Below are 23071 nucleotides of genomic sequence, written 5' to 3'. Positions count from 1 at the left end.
AATAGATTTATCTTACAAAAATATTCAATCATAGTTTTAAAAGTGGTGTCCTATATCATATTCATAACAAATCTCCTGCTACAACAAATCATTTCAGTGGCTTAACACAATAAATCTCATCTACTTCAACTTAAGTGCTAAGAATTCTTTACTCTATTTGGGGAAGTAGATACCTACCATTTAGTTCTATTATCTTCTGGAGCCTTGCCAACTTCCCCTGGATTTTCAGAATATGGACATTGCACAAGGGAAGAGAAAATGTGACACATGTGAGAGGAATTTTAGGGATCAGTTTAAGACTCGACTAAATATCATGGATACTTTTCCTCAACATATTCCTGGCCAGAAACTCTTTATATGGCTTCACCAAAAGCAAGGGAGGATGGGAATATACTTAACCACTGGGTTAAGAAGAAAAGGTGGGAAAAAAGGTTTGAGCACTAATATGTTTTCTTACTAAACATTTTTGTACCAAAATAAAAATAAAAATGAAATATGAAATTCAAGGAAATAAAGTATTACATGTTATATAAATATGTTATCAGAAGTTAAATAAAAAGTGATAATTGATTAAATCTGTATGTTCCAGATATAGACTATACAGTCTTCAGAAGTATATGTGAAATGCCTACCAAAATAATAACATATTTTACAATGAAGGAAATTGCAATAGAAGAGACTAGATTGCTTAGGAATGCACTTAATAAATTTATTTACTTTATATAAATTGTTCATTTCATGATAGTGGTTTGAGCAACTATTCGTGGCTACAATCACATGGACATACACTCAAAGGAAGACTTGGAATATTGAGAAGGGATTTACATAAAATGTGATATTTTGAATTGATTAATAATGAACAATTTAACAATTCATAATTAACATAATAAAGAAATGTGAAAAAAAGGAAATGTTCCTAAATGAACACATCAGAATGTTTTATTAATAATCTGAGGGAAATTTATATCTCTCTAAATAACTAGGATTAAAATAAATTCAATGTGAATAATTCAACATAAAAATTAATATTTGAATAAAAAGTGTTCTAATAATGAGGGTTAAATGAAATATACTCTAAGTTAAAAGTAAAGAAAAATCTTAAAAGCAGCATGCAGTTTACACATGATTAATTTTAAGTGAAACAATTAATTTATGAAAGTGCAAACTTATGTGCACATAATATCACAATTATTCAAGGAGTTTAGACAAATGAATACATGAGTATTTATGGATAATGGACTAGATGTCACAAATATGAAGAAATATTTTAAAATAAAAATGCTATTTACACTAAAATTTAACGATATCAAATACATTTTTTTCTGAATGCTAAATTTTGCTCCCTAAGTCAAAATATCATTGGAATTCAAAATATAGCATTGGGATTTGAATCTTTTTAAAATTTCAATTAATTTCTCCATTTTTTTCAAATCAACAAAAATATTAATAATAACATTTTTTTTTCTGTGTTAGTCAGCTTTTCATCACTGTGACTGACAGACCAGGCAAGAACAATATCAAGGAAGAGGAGTTGATTTTGGCTTATGGTTTAAGAGGTTCAGTCTATGACAAGCCTAGTTTATTGCTCTGGACTTGAGGTGAGGCAGAACATTATGGTAGAGGTTTGAGCAACTATTCATGGATACAATCCCATAGACATACACCCAAAGGAAGCTTTGGAATATTGAGAAGGATTTACATAAAAATGTGATATTTAGAATTGATTAATAATGAGCAATTTAACAATTTATAATTAATGTAATAAAGAAGGAAAGCTGCTTATCTCATGGCAGCTGGGAAATAAAGAAAATGGAAGAGGCTGCAGGGGAGATAAACCCTTCCAGGACATATTCCAGCCATACCCTCCTCCAGCCATACCCCACCTGCCTACAGCTACCACCCAGTTAGTCTGTTCAAAATAGAATGGACCAGTTAGGTTATTGCTCTCATAATCTGCTTGAGGTTGCTAGGGGTAAGGGCAAGGATAACTAAGGAAGGGCTGTTGTGATTGCAGCTCTGAGGAACAGAAGCAGGTGTTATAGGTTAGAAGAAGGCATTGTGGTTAACCTTGGCAGAGAGTAGAGAGTTACAGGATGTCTTTCAGACCCACTGTCTCCTTTCAGATTGGCATGATGTCCGCCTCCCCTCCTGTCCTTCTCCAAGGCCCTTATCCTGGCTGCCTATGGGAGATCTATGTTTCTGCCTCAATAGGCCTGAAACATAGTAGGGGTTTTATAGTCACTTCTGTAAATTACAGGGATACCATTAGTCAAGGTGAGTAAACAAGGTATTTTGTAAGATGTATTATGATTATTGTATGCATATGAAATAAAGATTCTATCTATAGATGACGTATTTCTTTATTATAATATGTCTATCAAGACCAGAGTTTGGAATTGAATATCTTGATTTAATTTCTAATTTAACCTGATAAAACTGCATATTTTAGTAATATCATGTGATTTGTTATTTCACTGTCACAATTTTCTTTAGATCGTGCAAATTATTAATGATGCCAGAGTATTTGTCAGAGTGGGCCCTCTTGTGTAATTAAATTTCCTTTTGGCTAAAATAATCATTAGAAATGCATGATACATGAATGTTATCAATATTAGACCATGATATTTTATGCAAATTTTATTGTGACATGAAAACATAAGGAACTATCAAATCAAATATAATCAAATCATGTACAATCTGTCTCAGAATTTAAGATTTGCTACCTTTATTCAGTGAGCTTAATATTCCTGGCCATATAAGTGTATTAAATAATAATATCTTATTACTAACAACTTTACATTCTTATGAAATGTCTTTGAAATGTTGAGTTTTCATGCAGACTAGATGTCTATTGTATTTTACTGCCAAAATAACATGTTTCAAATAGTAAAACGGCAGGGGAATACTGACTGAGCTATTAATAAAACACACCAGCTTTTAGCTGGCAAAGCAGCCTTCTTTCCATCAAACATGTCTCAGCCTTTAATAAAGAAACTCAAGTGGTGTAGGTGAAAAATTACTTTTCTCACCCGGTCATCTGTCTGTCATGTATTATTCAGGTCACCAATGTTTGTCCTGAACTGTATCATTCTGTAGTTGTGTCAGGTATGAGATATGTTCAGTGTAATTCCATCAGACTTCGTGAAGTTGATTAGAACAGATCACCTTTCGGCATGGGCACAAGTTATCTCAGCAGATTGAGTGAAAAAGACTTATTTATCTTTGCCTTATAATAAAGAAAAAGATGAGCAAATTTATCCATTAACTTGAAAAGAGTCACATATTTGGTGTGAAAACAACCTATAGCCTGTAATTCTATTGAAAATACTATAGTACATAGATGTTTCTTCAGGAGAAAAAAAAACTTGCACTAGATTCAACATTTAATAGCATGAAATATTTAGCCAATGTACATACCTTTTATTATAACCCTTAAAAGGGTAAATATTTGTCCCACAAGAAAATGACAGAATGTAATAAAAAGTGTCATATCTTTGATGGATTCCATTGACTTTTCCAGTATTATTATTATTATTATTATTTTGCAAAACAATTTTTCCACAAAATATACTTCAATGCTTGTGCAATTATTATACTATTATGTCATAATTAAAGTATAAACCATTTTGCTATAAATATTATAAACATTTAGCAACTTAAAATAACTGTGAAGAGAGTTGAAATATTAGGCAGACATATAAGTTAGGTATAAGAAACCTAAGATCTTGTCGGATGTGACCTGGACCTTCAGGTTCCTTATCTGTCACATTAACAAGTTGGACGTGTGCATTCCCATGGTGATGAGAGAGCAAGGTAATGCACACTGATTACATAGTAGAGCCTGATCTATGTTTACATTTAGATTTGGCTATTTATTAAATTCATGATTTTAGACATGTTTCTAAAATGCAAATTAAATAAAGTAACGTGGCAGCATCTAGCACATAGGAAGGTGTGCATATGCATGTAGACACACAGTATGTATGTATTGCCTCATCCTAAAATGATTTAAAATAGTGCATTTTAAAAATCAGTGTTCTTTGTTCTCTTATCTTCCATTTCTTAATTTTAAGAATCCTTGAAATAAGAGCATTCTGCTGTCATGTATAACTGATTAGAACAACAACAACAAATATATATATATATGTGTATATATATATATATATATATATATATATAATATTGAGCAAATATATATATATTATTATAAATATATATATATATTTATAATATTGAGCCCAAGGGCATGGAAGTTCTCTCTCCTTAAATTCTGGTCATCATGTCTGTTATTTAGAGTTTTGAATTTTTTTCTGTAGAAGTCTTTATTTTCTTTTAAAAGTCATTTCTAGACAATTTATTGTTCTTGGTGCTGTTCAGAATATTTTCCTTTAATTATTATTATCTAGTTGATTATTGTTGGTGCAGAGAGACAAATCTCTTATAAAATATGTTCATATTATCTGCAATATATGGCAGCATTATGTCTTACTTGCCAATTCTTATGTAGCTTGTTTTTTTAATATTTGCCAAAAGTTCCAATAGTATGTTAAATAGTAGTTAGTAGTTTTAGTGAACCTTTGTATTATTGTTAACCTCAAATAAAATGCATTAAAAGCTTTTATATTAAAAATGGAGTTTGCAAAAGAAAGAAAGAAAGAAAAAAGAAATGGGGTTTGCTGAGGTTTTTGGTATATATCTTTTACCTAGTTAAATACAACCCTATTTTTGTCTTAATTTGCTAACACCTTTTATTTAAAAGAAAAAAAAGAATGACTTGCTTTTTATCAAATGTATTTCTATCCTTAATTGTGGAAATTACAGACTTTCTTTCTTAATGTAAAAAAAGAGAAAAATATAGAACACTACCACTAAAGAATTCTTAGTGATTTTGCAAAAAGATTTTTTTTGAACTACCATATAAAAGTCAAAAATACATAGAGTGAAGTACACTGAGGAATTACCCAATTACTCTTTTTTATATATACATTTTATTTATAGTAGGCCATAGATGGTCTAGAAAACAAAGTCAGTTTCTGCTAAATTGTTTCTCACCCCCTGGGATCTGGAATGTGTTTTGAAATAGGAAACTTTGGAAATTTTCTCAATTCTCCTCAATCTCTGTTATATATTTTGTGGAAACTTGTTTTGTATTGAAAGGTCCCCTCTATATTTCTCCCACTCTGTAAACCTGTTTCCTTTTGCTGGAAGCCAGAGCTCAAAGCATCAAGAATTTATTAAGCTTCGGGGAAGTTGTCAATAATGTGCTAGGCTGTGGAGAATATTTGAGAAAAGTAGCTTTTGTTCTCACAGGGTCAAATATGTTTTCAAACAGGTGACCAGGAAGGCTTGCATGTGCAAAACAAGTCAAAAACAATGTAAAACAAGACTAAATCAAGTGTTAGCACCTTGAAGGGCAAATTAAAGCTGCTAGCAAGATTTGGAGAAGGAAAAAATATAGAAGAGGATTGATTTTGTGTAAAAGATTTAGATCTAAAATGACATAACTAATTTTATACTCATCTTACTTCACATGTAAGATCTTATATTTTTACTAAAATCATTTGCTTTAGATTCTATGTTTTATTTGTGGATCATTCCACATAATTGTTTTATGAGGTTTTGAAACTCGAGAGTGATTTAAACAGCTGCCGGAAACACACCTCCTCTGTTATGTTGTTCTGGGATTATCTTGAACCCTAGCTGCAGAGGTGAACTCTTGTTTGGCTCCCTTAATGAAATCATATAATTTCATTGAGGAATAGGTACATGAGCTAAATTTGTCCAATCAGAGTGAAACTCTAAAGTTTTATTTCATAGTTAAAGGAAAATATATTATCCCTCTCCTCTTTTAACGATAGACACAGAGGCATTAAGTCTTCTTGCTGAAAGCAACCATTCTTCAGCCATGAGACATATCAGCTTGAAGACAAAGAAGACATAGGGAACAAGTCTACAGAATTTGGGAGAAAGTACCCCAAACCATGTATTACTTCTGGACTTTTACCAAGAACCAACGCTTTACTTTTATTTTTTTCAATCCAGTTTAGATTATGTCAGTTGCAGTGCTATTTGAAAATTGGTAAGCATACAAATTAAACAATTAAAATTAAATATAAATTCTTTTTTCTTAGACAACCAATCTTATTTATTTATTTTAAGTGTTATTTAATTATTTTAAGTGTTCTTTTTAACCAACAAAAAGATTTGACTTTTATATATCAGATATATTCTTAACTGATATATTTTGTCTAATATACTTTATCAGTTAAGAATTTAAAAACATTCTAAAATTACAAGTATAGATCTGGATGTCTGAAAGAAATCACATGTAAACCCTGAGAAACAAAAGAGAACAATGAGAAGATAGTGTATTGGTGACAAAGAAAACAAATTCTGGTGTCATGGAGAAATGGATTTAAATTACCACTTCAATCACTTACTCCTTCTGTGACTTCAGGATAAATCATTTATCATATCTCAGACTAAGCTCCTTATCTGGTAATTGTAATAATAATAGCACCTAAATTTCTGGCTTTTGATTAGCTATGTGTGATTCACACTAAGAGTATGCTCTGACAGTGGGTAACTGATTCTGAAAGAGAAAAAAAAAATCTCTACATGCTTGTGAAATAAAAGATCTATATGAACCACTGTTAAAGAAAAATAATTAAAGTTGAATTAAATGATAATAAAAGTAAAACTACTAGGCTAGAGGTAAAACTATGTTTTGAGACAATATGTAATTTAAATGTATATGTTAGAAACAAAGAAAAGAAGGCTGAAAGCCAATTATCTATGCATAATAGAATTAGTAAAGAATATAAATTGGTTCCAAAATAGTAAGAAAATATTAAAGATAAAAGCAGAATAATATGTCTTGTCCATTGATCAAAGAATCAGTAGAGTAAAAATATCAACTCTCTTCAAACTTATCAGTTCATTTAATGAAATCCTACATTAAAAGCAGATGTTTTGCAGAAATTAAGAAGCTGATTTTATAATTTACAAGAAAATATAAAGGACAATGTATAGTATGAAAAGCATAATTTTTAAGAATTCACTTTATTAGGCATCAACACATTAAAAAGATACACTGAAAAAAGATAGTGTATTTTTTAGTAAATAATACTAAACCAATGAAATATAATTGTAATTTCAAAAGCTATGTCAGAAACACATGGACTTTTATTTAATTCAATGGTGGGACTACAATGCTGTAAGGAGGGTCTTTCTGATACCTATTGCTGAGCTAGTTGAATACCCATCTGGAAAAACACTCTTACCTCATACCATATTAAAAAAATCAGTTCCAGCAGTTTGCAGCTGTATATGTAAAAGGTGAAGCAATAAAGATTCTAGAAGACAATATGAAAGATCATGCTTATGGTTTTCGAGTTTAAAAGATCTTTTCTAAACAGGGCAAAAAATTAGAAACCATAAAAACAAAATACTTTAAATTGGATGATTTTAAAGCTTTTTTTCATAAAAAGGCATCTGAACTGAAAAGGCATTCCGCAAAGATTGAAAAATATTGTAACACACATAATGACAAAAGCTGATGAGCTCAGAATACGTAAAAAGTATAAACAATAATAAAGGGGCAGAAAGCTCATTGGAAAATGTGAACAAGAGTGTTCAACAGGCATTTTACAAAAAAAGTGTATCCAAATGTCCAATAAACAGATAGTAGAGATCAATTGATCTCAGATGTGTTTAATTAATATGTATGAGCACATATATGCACATATACATACATATATATGTATATATCTCAGAAGAAACGATTACTACAAGTCCTTCAGAATGACTAATATTAACAGATTATCAATACTAAGTATTGAATAGAAGGTAGAATAATGAGAAGTCTGGTTTAGGACTCAGGATCTACTGAAGTTCTTGGGGACCCCCTCTTGATCTAATTGGAATTGTTCTTTTGTCCCTCAACCAAACAAAAAAAAATTAATGACTACCTTGAGCTTATTAGTTATAAATGTATTATGTTTCCAACTGAACATAAATGAGCAAAGTCCAGAGAAAACCATTCCATGACCATATTTGTATTAAGATAAAAAATGGCTTCAGTTTAGGTACCAAAAAAAAAGTTTTAGCATCTCCCTCTTCTAAGGAACCTGAGAGACTTCTTACCCTTTTACAAATGGAAGTTCTAAACTTGTTTTAATCTATGTCCTAGTTAAAAAATTAGGATAAAGCAATCACCCTATGACCTTGCTTTTTGACAACATCCAATCCAGATGTGGCCCTGTCTTCCTTCCCTTTGCCTCAAAGTCCACCAGTACTATCTTGCATCCTATAAGCCTAATTCAAATCCTTTTGCTGAGACATCCCATGATATCTTCTAACTATTGGTATAATTTTGATGGTCTTTGTTGATTTTAAATAAGATATAGAACTGATATAGTTAATCTTTCAACTGGATTTTTAAAATATTTAAATCTTAATTTGAGTTCTAAAATTTAATTTTTCCAGTACTTTTATTTTGAAAAAAAAATCTGCATAAAGATTTAAAACATAATTTAATGAATATTTATATAATTGTTACCTGAATTCAATTTCAAACATTGTGCTATATTTAAAATATTAACTAAACGTTTACCTAGTTAGTCCTCATTCAAAAAATAACATTTGATAAATTAAACAATGCTTTAATTCTTCAAATCCCCTCTTACTTTGTCCTCCTTTTCACTGAATTCCTGTGGGTATTCTACATTTTCCCCCCTACTTTGTTTTTGTCCTTTTAAGGCACAAATTTCTTTATTCATTTGCTATCTGGAAGAGTTATTTAAGTTTTCACCCTAAACCCGATCTTTTTTTGTCCTCATAGTGTCTCTCTGTGTTGTAATTTTTACTCTTAGTTTCCATCAGCACATACAATCAGAAAAGTTCCAAGATAATATCTGCTAGTTTTTTTTATTGATGAGGTATACATACAACTTCTTGCCTTTCATTGGTTTTTTTAGAAGTACTAAAGACATCTCAGATTCTACATATGTTTATAAAATCAAACCCTAGATTTTAACCATCTAACTGTAGTCCTTTGCCCTATTGTCTAGACAGGGACTGGCTTTGTTAGGATTTTGCTTAGAAAAACATGAAATCTATAAGTCATTTTGATACTTTATCCAGTGATACTTCCATGTGTAATTCTGGTACGTTCCTTCCAACCCCCAAATACTAGCTTTCTCTGGGTCCATCAGCTTGTTTTACCCACCATCATTTCTCATAGTAAATTATTGGAATAGACTGCTTTAATGATCTCCAATCCATTCTCTAAAATGAAAAAGAGTAAGTATAAAGACTAAAAAATTTTTAAAAAAAGCAAGTCTTACCACAATCCCTTGCTTGGTTAAACTTCTTCATTGTTTTCTCATAATGGTAGTAATAAAAATAATGCTCCTAAATAGGATTTAAAAGGCTCTAACCTCTATCCTCAAATTGAATCATCACCTTCAATTCCATCATCTGCATACTCCTCCTCTTAGGTCTCTTTGTTCAATGCTTTCTCCTATTTCCTCGCACACCTCACTTCTTCCCTTTGTGCCCACCTACTAATTTTTCATATCTCATGTCAATTCTCACTTCTCGACTGCCTGTGTTTGAAACAAATCACCCAGCTTATGCTTTTGAGATACTGTGTGTTTCAGCTATCACTTATCACAATTGAATTTTATGTTACTATGGAATGCATTCACCTAAAATTCCAAACCACAAGAAGAAACACAGAGAAAATAGGTATTCATTTTTCTTCTAAAAAAGTGAATCTGGAGCAGAGCCTTTCTGACCTTTCATTCCTTCATCTACAGAGGATAGGTAACTTTATTCTCACACTCATCACCACTAAATCTCATGATGCTCTTCCTCTAAGTTTCACATTTACATTCCAGAGAGAAGAGAAGCAGGGAAGGACATTCCAGTAGTTTTTGATTCTTTATATCAGAAGAATAGAGGCTTTCCTAGAACCCCTTAGCAGACTACCTTTCCATTTAATTGTTCAGGACTATGCCCCAATTCTACCACTCACTGTGTTGGTTATTGGGAAGCAATTAAAAATGGTGTCAGAGAGTTAATTACAGAATTGGTTCACAAGTTTACATTTTTTATGGGACTAGTTGACTTATGTTTGTCTATCCCAGTAGGTTAGCTTTTAAGCTCCTTTAAGGCAGGGACAATATTTGTTTTGCTAGTAGCAGGTATTTCATAATTACAAATTATATATAGATATATAATACATATGTATATATAGTATATATACATATATATTATATATATACATATGTATGTGTATATATATACATATATATATGTTGCTATTTCTAAATTGTTAATTTAAAAAACACCTTCTGTGGATCTATTCATATATTCCTTCTAAAATATCTTAGTTTCAGAGTCTTATTTTCCAAATAAAGAAAGGATAATAATAGAATTCTTATTTAGTCCAAATTCTTAGTTGTACTTGTCTCTGACAAGTGAGTATAAAACAATGTTTTAGTCATAATCTCATAGAAGAATCTAAAAGACTAATTAACTTGAAGACATTATTATTTTCACAGCAGAAGAAGCTTTAGGTTTTGATACTGACTAATGTAAGCAAGTAACACAGTTTTGGCAATATACGCATAAGTTCCTAAAAGGACAATATTAATTTATTTAGTGATATGTGAATAACAACAAAGGAAATGGGTCATGCAAATGGGCCTTCAGGTCAAATATTTTCTAGTAGTGGCTCCAAGGGACATAGTGTGCAAAATTATTATAATTGCTCTCTACAGAACATAGCTACATTATATTAAGACTTCTCTAAAGTTCATTAACCTAGTCAATTTATAAATCTGAGATGAAATTAAGATATGTACATATAATAGAATACAATAAAGGAATTAAAGATATACATGCACTGATATGAAACTGTATCACAAATTTATAAGTTTAAAAAAGGAAGTTGTTAAAAACTGTTGGGGATAATATATTTAACTACAGTGACTACTGATATGATGAATAAAAATGACAAACTAAAGAATAAATGATTTTATTTTTATCAAGATCAAACTTTATATGTATTATATGTATTAGCACATTCTTGATATTTACAATTTTTATTATTCATTATAATAGTTTAATATCATTTGCATATATAGTATCAAACCCTAAATTCTTTTTATGATTTATTCTTTATGGTTTGAACCTTATTGTGCAGAAAGAGAATATATTCATACATTTTATAAAAGGTTTTTAAAGGTATTTTCAAATTTGGTTAGAAACAATAAAAATAAAATTATCTATCTGTATAATATCATTTTATATCATATAAACAATTTTTTTAATTTGAAATTTTAGAGCAAATATTAGGTTAAGCTTAAAAAAAGAAAAAGAAAAATCAATTAAATATGAGAGCTAAGAATTTTCTACAGAAAGATAAGTATTTTATGCTTTTTAATTTTTTTTCATATGTGGAAGCTGATTTAAAAAAAAAGATCTGAAAAGAGAAAACATAGAATATGGAAGAGAAAGGGAAAGGGGATGGGGCAGAGAGAGGAGGAAAAGAAAGGTTAGTATGAGGGTGGATATAATCAAAACATAATAAGTGCACGTATGGAAATGTCACAGTGAAACCCATTGTTTGTACAGCTAATAATTAAACAATTGTAATAATAAAGAAAGATGTTGCATTAAATAGATAATATTAAAAATTGAACAGGAAAAGCTTGCTATTCTTGTAATAACTTTATGAAGATATGTATATATTTTAAAACTCACCCTTTAAAGTATAAAATGTGGTGCTTTTTTGTTTTTATTTTTTCTTTATTCACATAATGAATATTTATGTTAATTTTAAATATTTTAATTTTATTCAGAGATTTGTGCAACTGCACCTATATAAAATTTTTGAACATTTTGTCATCCTAACAATGAATCCCATAACTGTTATTAGTCACTCCCCATTCCCCCTTTCTGCAGACCCCAGCAACCACAAATCTCTTCTGCTTCTATGGATTTGGTAATTAAGAACAATTTATATAGAATGTCTTTTTTTCATCCAAAATCATCCACTTTAATGATTAACAGATTTCCTTGACATTTTTGGTTCACATATATTTTTTTACATTGTTGGGATCATGTATTTATGTTGTTTTTTTTTTAGAGAGAGTCTTTAGTACCTCCTTTCTTACACTCGGCATAATGCTTTCAAGGTTCATTCAAGACATAGTAGGCAAGTGAACTAGATGGCATATGGCTGAATTACTTTTTATTATATAATGCACTAGATTTTTTATTTATTCATTAGTTTATGGACGTTCAAGTTAATAATTTCAACTGATGTATGCTGGACTTAGTTGATTTTTGCTTTTGTTTGCTCAGCTGTTTTGTTGAACTTCTCTACCGAATTTTAGTACTTTAACTAAACTCCAGAACTTTACTTTGGTTCTTCTTTATACTCTCTGTCTCTTTATCAACATTCTCTATTTGGGGAGATCATTATCATCTCTTTTAAATCTTATAGTTCTTTGAACTGTAGTAGTTAATTTTGAGTCTTTATCTAAAGCAGTGTTTGAACTTTCTCAGGAACAATTGATATTTCCTGTTTCTTTCTTTCTATGGATGGGCTTTATTTTCCCATTCCTTCTTATTCTTTTCTCAGAAGCTGTATTAGTTGGTTTTTATCTTTATTTATTTATTTTTGTCTCTGTGATCAAAATACCTGACAAAAACAACATAGAGGAGGAAAAGGTTTTTTGGGATCATGGTTTCAGAGGTTCAGTCCATGGTCAGCTGACTTGATGGTCTAGGCCTGAGGTGAAGCTGACCATGGTGAAAGAAGGTTGCTTAGCTCATAGCAGTCTGTAAACACAGAGAGGGAGAAAGAGAGAAAGAGCAGCAGAAGAAAGAGAAGCCAAGGATAGTCCAAGGGCATACCCTCTGTGACCTACCTCCTACAGCCATGCCCTAGCTGTCTATAGCTCCTACTCAATAGTTCATTCAAATTAATAATTCATTAAATGAAAAATACACTGAAGAGGTTACAGTGCTCATAATACTATCATTTCACTTCTGAACATGCATGTATTACCTAACACATGAGCTCTTTGGGGAACACTTTTTATATCTAGGCCAGAACATGCTCTGTATGAGTGTTGGACTTAATCTTCAACATTCCAGAAGGCAGTTTATAACTCTGTATGGAATCTCAAGGCAAGCCTAATGTAACAGATCACATCCTTTTCAGGTCTTTCCTTGATATATGCAGGAAATAGCTTCCCAGGAATACATCAGAGCTATGGAAATCAAAGAATCTCAAATTGTATAAGAATAAAGAGCAAAAATTATATCATGTTTAATATACACTGACATGCTTAAAATAATATGATATGCAAAATTGAAAGAGAGAGATTTTAAGGAAAGAGCCTAAGAAATGAGGCCATGTAATTAAAAAGGGAAAAAAAGTTAGCTTGACAACTAAAAAAAGTGAAAGAAAATAGATTTTAAGTTGGAAAGGCATTAATAGAATAATTTTTTTCATAGATTAGAAATATAGTTATAATTGAAATCTAATACATAAGAATCAAGCAACACAATTAAAATATATAAAAAAATTAGAACTCAAAAAGATGCTAATGAAAATCTCTTTTTGGCAGTCTCTGTTTAATGTATTTTTCTGCAAAATAAATGAAAAAGATCATAAGCAGAAGGTACTTTTGATTTGCATTATGTAAGTGAATATGAAAGTCCAAACGCATAGCCTGAAAATATTTTATTTTCTAGAAAGATTTCCCATAGCTTAATTTCATTATACTTTGTAGGATAAGCAAACCAATGATGAATAAAAAATGTTGACAGAAGATTTAAGTAGTGTGCTTTAATGACTTGATTTAATCAATTTTTCCTAACCTTGTTTCATATAAGGGGAGAATATATAATATCATCTACAGCCCACAGAATGATTTGTATTATCATTCATAAAGAGGAACACTATATATTTCTACTTTAAAGGGAAAAAAGAAGCCCATAATCTAATTTCTGATTTTAGAAAAGAAGTAAAATTAATAAATATATTTCTTTTTTGCCTAGACATTTTTAAACTTCATTAAATAAATGTTAGGGCAAAGAGAAATTAAAATTTATATTCACTGAATACAGAGATGAAATATGAAATATTTAAAAGCTTATGGGATTTTTGTCCTTTGTTGAATGGTTGGGAAAGTCATAGCTTTAAATACCCATAATATTAGAAGAGAAATACAAAAGTCATATTAACTTATGGGTAAGTTCAGGAAACAGTAAAAGGAGAAAAAAGCTGGGCATAATAAAAAGGAGAATGATAAAATTGTTTAAAGAATTTAAATAAATAAATAATGCTATACAGTAAAGCACAATTTTTAAAAATTTGGGTAAAATTTCAACAAATTCAGAAAATTTCTAACTAATGAAAAAATGAGATTAGTTTAAGTACATAAATATTAGGCAGAACAAAGTGTATGCAGTCAGTGAGATGTATTTTAAAATTTAAAGTATACCATTTGTAGTACTTTATATAGTTAAGAAAGGCATTATTGTACCTGGTCTTCGCAATTCACATGGGAAGTACTTAATTTCTCTACAAGTAAAAACAACAGAGACTTAGATTTACTTATCTATTTGAAGTCAGTCAGTTAGAAAATATAAAAGAAGATGCACAATCTATTCAATCTGAATGTATGATCTTAACCCTTAATAATGAGATATTTATTGAGAATCTACTCTAGTTGGGGACTGTGACAGATATACTCAATGATGCACCTAATATAGTCCTCATAAAGACTTCAAGAAGTAGGAACTATTTTCCTCAAGAATGTACATAGAGTTAAATTGTTGAAGTCAAGGTGTAGAAAATCCACAAACCAGAATGACAAAAGCAGTAAAGTCAGTAAAACAACGACAATGAGTAAGAGTGTTACTTACTCTTATAACATAATCAACATAAAAGACAAATAAATGCTTTAATGCACAATTTTTATAGGTGAGCAAAGGAAGAAATGAAAATAGATGAAATGATTTTGTTTTCAAGAAGAAAATGTGCAGCCATTTATATCAAGGTTTTTTATTTATTTATTTATTTATTTATTTATTTATTTATTTATTTATTTATTTATTTATTTACTTTGGTCAAGGTCTTGATAGTAGATATGTACAGCTTTGTATGAAGTCTCTGCCCCAGTATTCCTGTGGCATTGCTACAATGGAGTATATGCAAGAGGGTGGCTGTATTGAAACAAGGTGTTGTTTACAAAAATAGTAATAAAAAAGATTTGACTCATAATTTGAGATTCTTTGCTTTATGCCAATGAGAAGCTATTACTCATAGTAAGTTACTAAAAACCAGCTTAAAAAATGAGAATTTTGTTTGATGTAAAAAATTAAAGGAGGGCTGGGGATGTGGCTCAAGCGGTAGTGCGCTCACCTGGCATGCGTGCGGCCTGGGTTCGATCCTCAGCACCACATACAGACAAAGATGTTGTGTCCGCCAAATACTAAAAAATAAATATTAAAAAAAAATTCTCTCTCTCTCTCCCTCTCTCTCACTCTTTCTTTAAAAAAAAATTAAAGGAAAATTGATGTTGCTGCGCAGGGTATACAATATAATAAGTAGCAAAAATCTCTAAATTTTTATTATCTTTTGGCTCAGAAATTCCAAAATTTTATCATAAGGAAGTAATAAGCAACATTCATTATCCATATCTGATTCATATTGTTTGTTTAGTGTTTATTTATTTTTGGATTCTTCATTTATAAAAATGGAAGAGAAAAAGGGATTAAAAATGAGACATGATTTTCAAAAATATTTTCAAACATATTTTTTTTTACACTTGGAAATATTCAATCTTAATATATTAATAGGAAAAAAGTGCTAAAGATATATTTATTAGAGTATGCTGGTAGAAATCAATACAGTTAACTCATTTTTTGTTTACATTTAAACAAATTCATCCTCTTTACAATAATCCCATTTAATTTCCTTGATCAGCTTGCATTAGTGATTGACCTGCCTTTTTCTTTTTTTTGCTTTGTTTATTATGAACAGAGACTATGAATGACAATAACAAAGAATTAATTAAAACGTGTGTCTTATAATTTTTAAGAGATGAGTTTCAAATCAAGGATTTGCCTAGTTGATAGTTCATTCTGCAAATGCATTAATTTTTTTTTTCAAATGAGATAGTATCCTGATGACACAGTTGTTTTAACAGTTTACAAAAGAAATCCACATAGAAAAACACACAGAACATTGGGTGAATCCCTTGCCTATGTGGATTTTATCTGATGCTCCCTAATGGACAAGGCTGTTCAAGCACAAAAAAGCCAGTTTCTTACTTCTTCACAGGAAAATGAGAGGGACTGATCCTCTTCAGTATACTGCTGAATTCAGAATCATGTTGGGTTAACAGGGTTACCATTTCCTGACCAACTGTCAATCTCTAGCATCTGAAACTTCAGGCACCTTAGGGTCAACATGAGCTTGTTAAGCCATTCTTACAGCCCATGAGGGTGAAGTCGCTTTAGGTAGACATCCTTTAAATCTTTCTAGCATTCTCCTTTCATTTATTTCCTAATGTTTCTCTACATGCTTTCTTAATATGACTGCCCTATAACAGCATGCACTGCTATGGCTATTATGAGTCATAACCTTGTCTTTCCTGATGCTGATCAATTATCTTTCAAATAAAGAGAATCTGGAAAATACACCCTCTCAAAGTCTCACTCCTATTGTTCTTAAACTGAATGTCACCATGAAAAATCAAATGCACAGTACAAGATCATGTTCAAACAAAATTATATAACTTAAGGTAAAAAGAAACTAAATAAGGAATGGAGGAAGGTAATTTAAAAAGAGATAAGGATTCTAATTACTTTAGTTATTTATTTTAAAAATTATTTCTGGAGATTTTTGGTGAGAATGATTAAATATCAGACAATGTGTTCTAAATGCAGAGTTTTTTGAATCTTTATCTCTAAATAGAAGATACTTGAAATGTCAATTTTATTAATGCTAAAATCTGACACATACTAGATTTACAACTACTTTTATTTATATTTTGGTATATGATTGCTGCACTTAATGTACACCTATGGTCATAGGTATATAGCCAGAAACAATTTTTATGATAAATACTTGTTTCTTGATACCAGTTTTCTGGGTTTAATGTGGTCACCAACAGGACTTTTTATTCCTTATTACACCATGAGCACAATCAGTAAATTGAAGAATGACACCACGGAGCTATGACAACCCTCTCAACAAGCCCCTGCTGACATGAATTATGAGGGCCATTATGTGGAAGCTCTGAGGTGAGAGTGAGAAACCTTAAGGGTCTGATATTACTGAAGTGTTTAGAAGTTTAGATACCAGTCCTTCTTTATTATAGTTTTCTTTTTAAAACTTTTCAAGGCTTAGATCTATACTAATATTTCTAATAAAAATTATCTACTCTACCATATTAGCTTGGATTTCACTTTTGCACTTTTTTAAAAATTTTTATTGTTGGTTGTTCAAAACATTACATAGTTCTTGATATATCATATTTCACACTTTGATTCAAGTGGGTTATAAATTCCCATTTTTACCCCTTATACAGATTGCAGAATCACATCGGTTACACATCCATTAATTTACATATTGCCATACTAGTGTCTGTTGTATTCTGCTGCCTTTCCTATCCTCTACTATCCCCCCTCCCCTCCCCTCCCCTCTTCTCTCTCTACCCCCTCTACTGTCATTCGTTTCTCCCCCTTGTATTTTGTTTCCCTTTCCCCTCACTTCCTCTTGTATGTAATTTTGTATAACCCTGAGGGTCTCCTTCCATTTCCATGCAATTTCCCTTCTCTCTTCCTTTCCCTCCCACCTCTCATCCCTGTTTAATGTTAATCTTCTTCTCATGCTCTTTGTCCCTACTCTGTTCTTAGTTACTCTCCTTATATCAAAGAAGACATTTGGCATTTATTTTTTAGGGATTGGCTAGCTTCACTTAGCATAATCTGCTCTAATGCCATCCATTTCCCTGCAAATTCTATGATTTTGTCATATTTTAATGCAGAGTAATACTCCATTGTGTATAAATGCCACATTTTTTTTTTAATCCATTCGTCTATTGAAGGGCATCTAGGTTGGTTCCACAGTCTTGCTATTGTGAATTGTGCTGCTATGAACATCGATGTAGCAGTGTCCCTGTAGCATGCTCTTTTTAGTTCTTTAGGGAATAGACCGAAAAGGGGAATAGCTGGGTCAAATGGTGGTTCCATTCCCAGCTTTCCAAGAAATCTCCATACTGCTTTCCAAATTGGCTGCACCAATTTGCAGTCCCACCAGCAATGTACAAGTGTACCCTTTTCCCCACATTCTCGCCAGCACTTGTTGTTGTTTGACTTCATAATGGCTGCCAATCTTACTGGAGTGAGATGGTATCTTAGGGTGATTTTGATTTGCATTTCTCTGACTGGGCTTTTCTTAGTTGGTAGTCCTTTGATGGTTTCTTTTATTTCCTCAATTGATATTGGTCTGTTTAGGTTGTCTATATCCTCCTGACTCAATCTGGGCAGATGATATGACTTAAGAAATTTATCGATGCCTTCACTATCTTCTATTTTATTGGAGTATAAGGATTCAAAATAATTTCTGATTATCTTCTGTATTTCTGAAGTGTCTGTTGTGATATTGCCTTTTTCATCCCGTATGCTAGTAATTTGAGTTCTCTCTCTTCTTCTCTTCGTTAGCATGGCTACGGGTCTGTCGATTTTATTTACTTTTTCAAAGAACCAACTTTTAGTTTTGTCAATTTTTTCAATTGTTTCTTTTGTTTCGATTTCATTAATTTCAGCTCTGATTTTAATTATTTCTTGCCTTCTACTTCTTTTGCTGTTGTTTTGCTCTTCTTTTTCAAGGATTTTGAGATGAAGTATGAGATCATTTATTTGTTGGTTTTTTCTTTTTTTAAGGAATGAACTCCAAGCAATGAATTTTCCTCTTAGAACAGCTTTCAATGTGTCCCATAGATTCCGATATGTTGTGTCTGTGTTTTCATTTATCGCTAAGAATTTTTTAATTTCCTCCTTGATGTCTTCTATAACCCATTGATCATTCAGTAACCTATTATTCATTCTCCAAGTGATGCATGATTTTTCCTTCCTTCTTTTATCGTTGATTTTCAGTTTCATTCTATTATGATCAGATAAGATGCATGGTATTATCTCTACTCCTTTATATTGTCTAAGAGTTGCCCTGTGACATAATATATGATCTATGTTTGAGAAGGATCCATGTTCTGCTGAGAAAAAAGTGTAACTGCTTGATGTTGGGTGGTATATTCTATATATGTCAATTAAGTCTAGGATATTAATTGTGTTATTGAGTTCTATAGTTTCCTTATTCAACTTTTGTTTGGAAGATCTGTCCAGTGGCGAGAGAGGAGTGTTGAAGTCTCCCATGATTATTGTATGGTGGTCTATTAGACTCTTGAACTTGAGAATAGTTTGTTTGATGAACATAGCTGCACCATTGTTTGGGGCATATATATTTATGATTGTTATGTCTTGTTGGTTTATGGTTCCCTTGAGCAGTATGTAGTGTCGCTCTTTATCCCTTTTGATTAACTTTGGCTTGAAATCTATTTTATATGATATGAGTATGGACACTCCTGCTTGTTTCCGAAGACCATATGAGTGATATGATTTTTCCCAACCTTTCCCCTTCAGTCTATGTATGTCTTTTCCTATCAAATGCGTCTCCTGTAGGCAGCATATTGTTGGGTCTTGTTTTGTGATCCATTCTACTAGCCTGTGTCTCTTAATTGGTGAGTTTAAGCCATTAACATTTAGGGTTGTTATTGAGATATGGGTTGTTCTTCCAGCCATATTTGTTTATTTATGTTACTAAACATGGTTTGTTTTCCTCTTTGATTGTTCCCCCCCCCCTTTACTGTACTACCTCCCACTGTTGGTTTTCATTGTTATTTTCCATTTCCTCTTCCTGTAATGTTTTGCCAGGGATGTATTGAAGAGATGCTTTTCTAGCTGCAAATTCTTTTAACTTTTATTTATCGTGGAAGGTTTTAATTTCATCTTCCATCCTGAAGCTTAATTTCACTGGATACACAATCCTTGGTTGGAACCCATTTTCTTTCAGTGTTTGAAATATGTTATTCCAGGATCTTCTAGCTTTCAGGGTCTGTGTTGAAAGATCGGCTGTTATTCTGATTGGTTTACCCCTAAATGTAATCTGCTTCCTTTCTCTTGTAGCTTTTAAAATTCTCTCCTTATTCTGTATGTTGGGCATTTTCATTATAATGTGTCTAGGTGTGGATCTCTTATGATTTTGCACATTCGGCGTCCTGTAGGCTTCTAGGATTTGGGATTCTGTCTCATTCTTCAAGTCTGGAAGTTTTCTTGTATTATTTCATTTAATAGATTGCTCATTCCTTTGGTTTGGACCTCTATACCTTCCTGTATCCCAATGACTCTTAAGTTTGGTCTCTTTATGTTATCCCATATTTCTTGGATGTTCTGCTCATGGTTTCTTAACAGTCTTGCTGGGCTGTCTATGTTCTTTTCAAGTTGAAATACTTTGTCTTCATTGTCTGATGTTGTATCTTCTAAGTGTTCTACTCTGCTGGTAGTATTCTCAATTGAGTTTTTAAGTTGGCTTCTTGCTTCCTGCATTTCTAGGATTTCTGTTTGTTTGTTTTTTATAACCTCTATCTCCCTGTATAGTTGATCTTTTGCTTCTTGGATTTGTTTATGTAATTCATTGTCGATGTGATCTTTCATTGTCTGATTTTGCTATCTAATGTCTTCCTTGAGACTCCAGATCATCTGAAGCATGTATATCCTGAATTCTTTATCTGACATTCCATCTGCTGCAGATATTACCTCTTCTAAATTTGAGTTGACCTGCATTGCTTGTGGTCCTTTCTTTCCTTGTCTTTTCATACTGCTCGCGTTTCTTTCTTCTTGGTGAAACTGTTGTGTTATTGAATTTTCCCCCTATATATTTATATTGCTCTTGTATAGTTGAAAAGTCTCCCTTGCAGGGGTGGGCGGCGGCTGTACTCCTCCTCCAATTGGGGTGATCTTTCTGCCACGCTGGCAGGCCGCTGGGCCTGTTCTGGCGGTCAGTCACAGGTCTGCCTACCTTGCAGGCGCGGGCAGCGGCTCTGCTCTGCCCCTCCTCCAATTGGTGTGACGTGTCTACCACGCCCATGGTCCGCTGGGCCTGTTCTGCTTTTTGGTCACAGGTCTGCCTACCTTGCAGGCGCGAGCGGCGGCTCTGCTCTGCCCTTACTCCAATTGGGGTGACGTGTCTACCAGGCCGGCGGGTCGCTGGGCCTGTTCCGGGTGCGGGCGGTGACTCTGCTCTGCCCCTACTCCAATTGGGGTGACGTGACTACAACGCCGGCAGGCCGCTGGGCCTGTTCCGCCGGTCGTTCGCAGGTCTGCCTACCTTGCGGGCACGGGCGGCGGCTCTGCTCTGCCCCTACTCCAATTGGGGTGATGTGTCTACCACGCCGGCAGGCCGCTGGGCCTGTTCCGGGTGCGGGCGTCAGCTCTGCTCTGCCCCTATTCCAATTGGCGTGACTTGACTCTCACTTTTGCACTTTTAAAGTTAGCCTGAAAATAATACTTATTTTTCATGAAAATAGAGATAATTTTAAAGTAAAGCTTAGTATTAATATACTAGTCAAACTAAAACTCAATAATATAACTTTAAACTTAATAGTTCTTTCTTATATATGTTGTTTAGCAATGGTTTAAGTTGATGTAATCAGTAGCTTATTTATATATTTAGGAGACACTAAAATGAGTAAAAACCAACCCATACTAAAATCCATGGACTATGTCAGTGATATTGATAATTAGAATTCAATTTTTAAGTATTTGGTTAATGGGAATCAATAGCCTGAGCACACCATGAGTATTCAATCTTAGTTTTTCAATAATACTCACACAGTTATGTTGAAAACTTGATTCTATTATTCCAAAAATTAAATATGACTCTAGAATTATCATGCATCAGAGATTAATTTCCATAGTTCAATTATTTCTATCATTTCTATGACAAAAAGTTACCTGACTGCATTTATCTGAGAATTTTATTTTCTCTTAAGAATTTTATATTAGAGGGCATTTAAAATATATTATCATCTTTTAAGAAACTGGAAGCACCTAAGGCTGGGATGTAGCTCAGTGGTTGAGCACTCATCTAGTATGTGCAGAGCACTGGGTTCAATTCCAAGCACAGCCAAAGAGAAAAACAAAAAAACCAGTTGAGTACCTAACAGGAACTCAATGGAGGTTGAAGAAAATTCAAAGTACGAACAAATCTTAGAAGAAAAAATCTAAAAGCTTTGTTTTAGATATCTGAGAAGTCATCAATGTAGAGATGACCACAGTTTGATAGGCATTTATATAGATTGAGGTAAAGCATAGAGACACAGGTTTAGGAATCTAAATATCAGCAAGTCAGAATGTAGTAACTAGACTATTTCAGTTCCTGGAATAATAAACATAGGTCTTTGTTGAAATCATGGAAATAGAAACATCCCAAGAAAGATCATAAAGAGGGAAGAGAATTATTACGAGGACAGAACACTGCTACTACTGAAAGATGCAGATGAAGGATCCCCTCTGCCAAGGGGATCCTCCCTGAGGAGAACAGCAAGGCTTACTCATACTACATTTGGAGATTAGTCACTCTAACAGCATTTCCAGAACATCTAGGGAGGATACCAAGCAGTTCTTGGGAGTGAAGATAAATCCACTCCCACCTGAATGCAATGATATACATTGCCTTTGTGTATATCAGACTTACTGAGATTTTGGATCCTGGTGGGGAGAAGAATGGATTTGGACTCAAAGAATTTATGTCCTAGCCCTGGGACCTGTGATCAGGAACATTCATTGATTTTATTTCAATAGTCCTATCTATGAAAAGAGAATTGAACTAAAGTTTCTATAAATGTTCGTATTTGGAGATTCTGTAGGGAAAAAGCAAAAAAGTTTTTACTATTGGTGGCCTAAACTTTCTATGTAA

The sequence above is a fragment of the Marmota flaviventris genome, chromosome 15, assembly GCF_047511675.1.
Source record: "Marmota flaviventris isolate mMarFla1 chromosome 15, mMarFla1.hap1, whole genome shotgun sequence".
NCBI lineage: Eukaryota > Metazoa > Chordata > Mammalia > Rodentia > Sciuridae > Marmota > Marmota flaviventris.
This window is presented reverse-complemented; position numbering follows the sequence as displayed.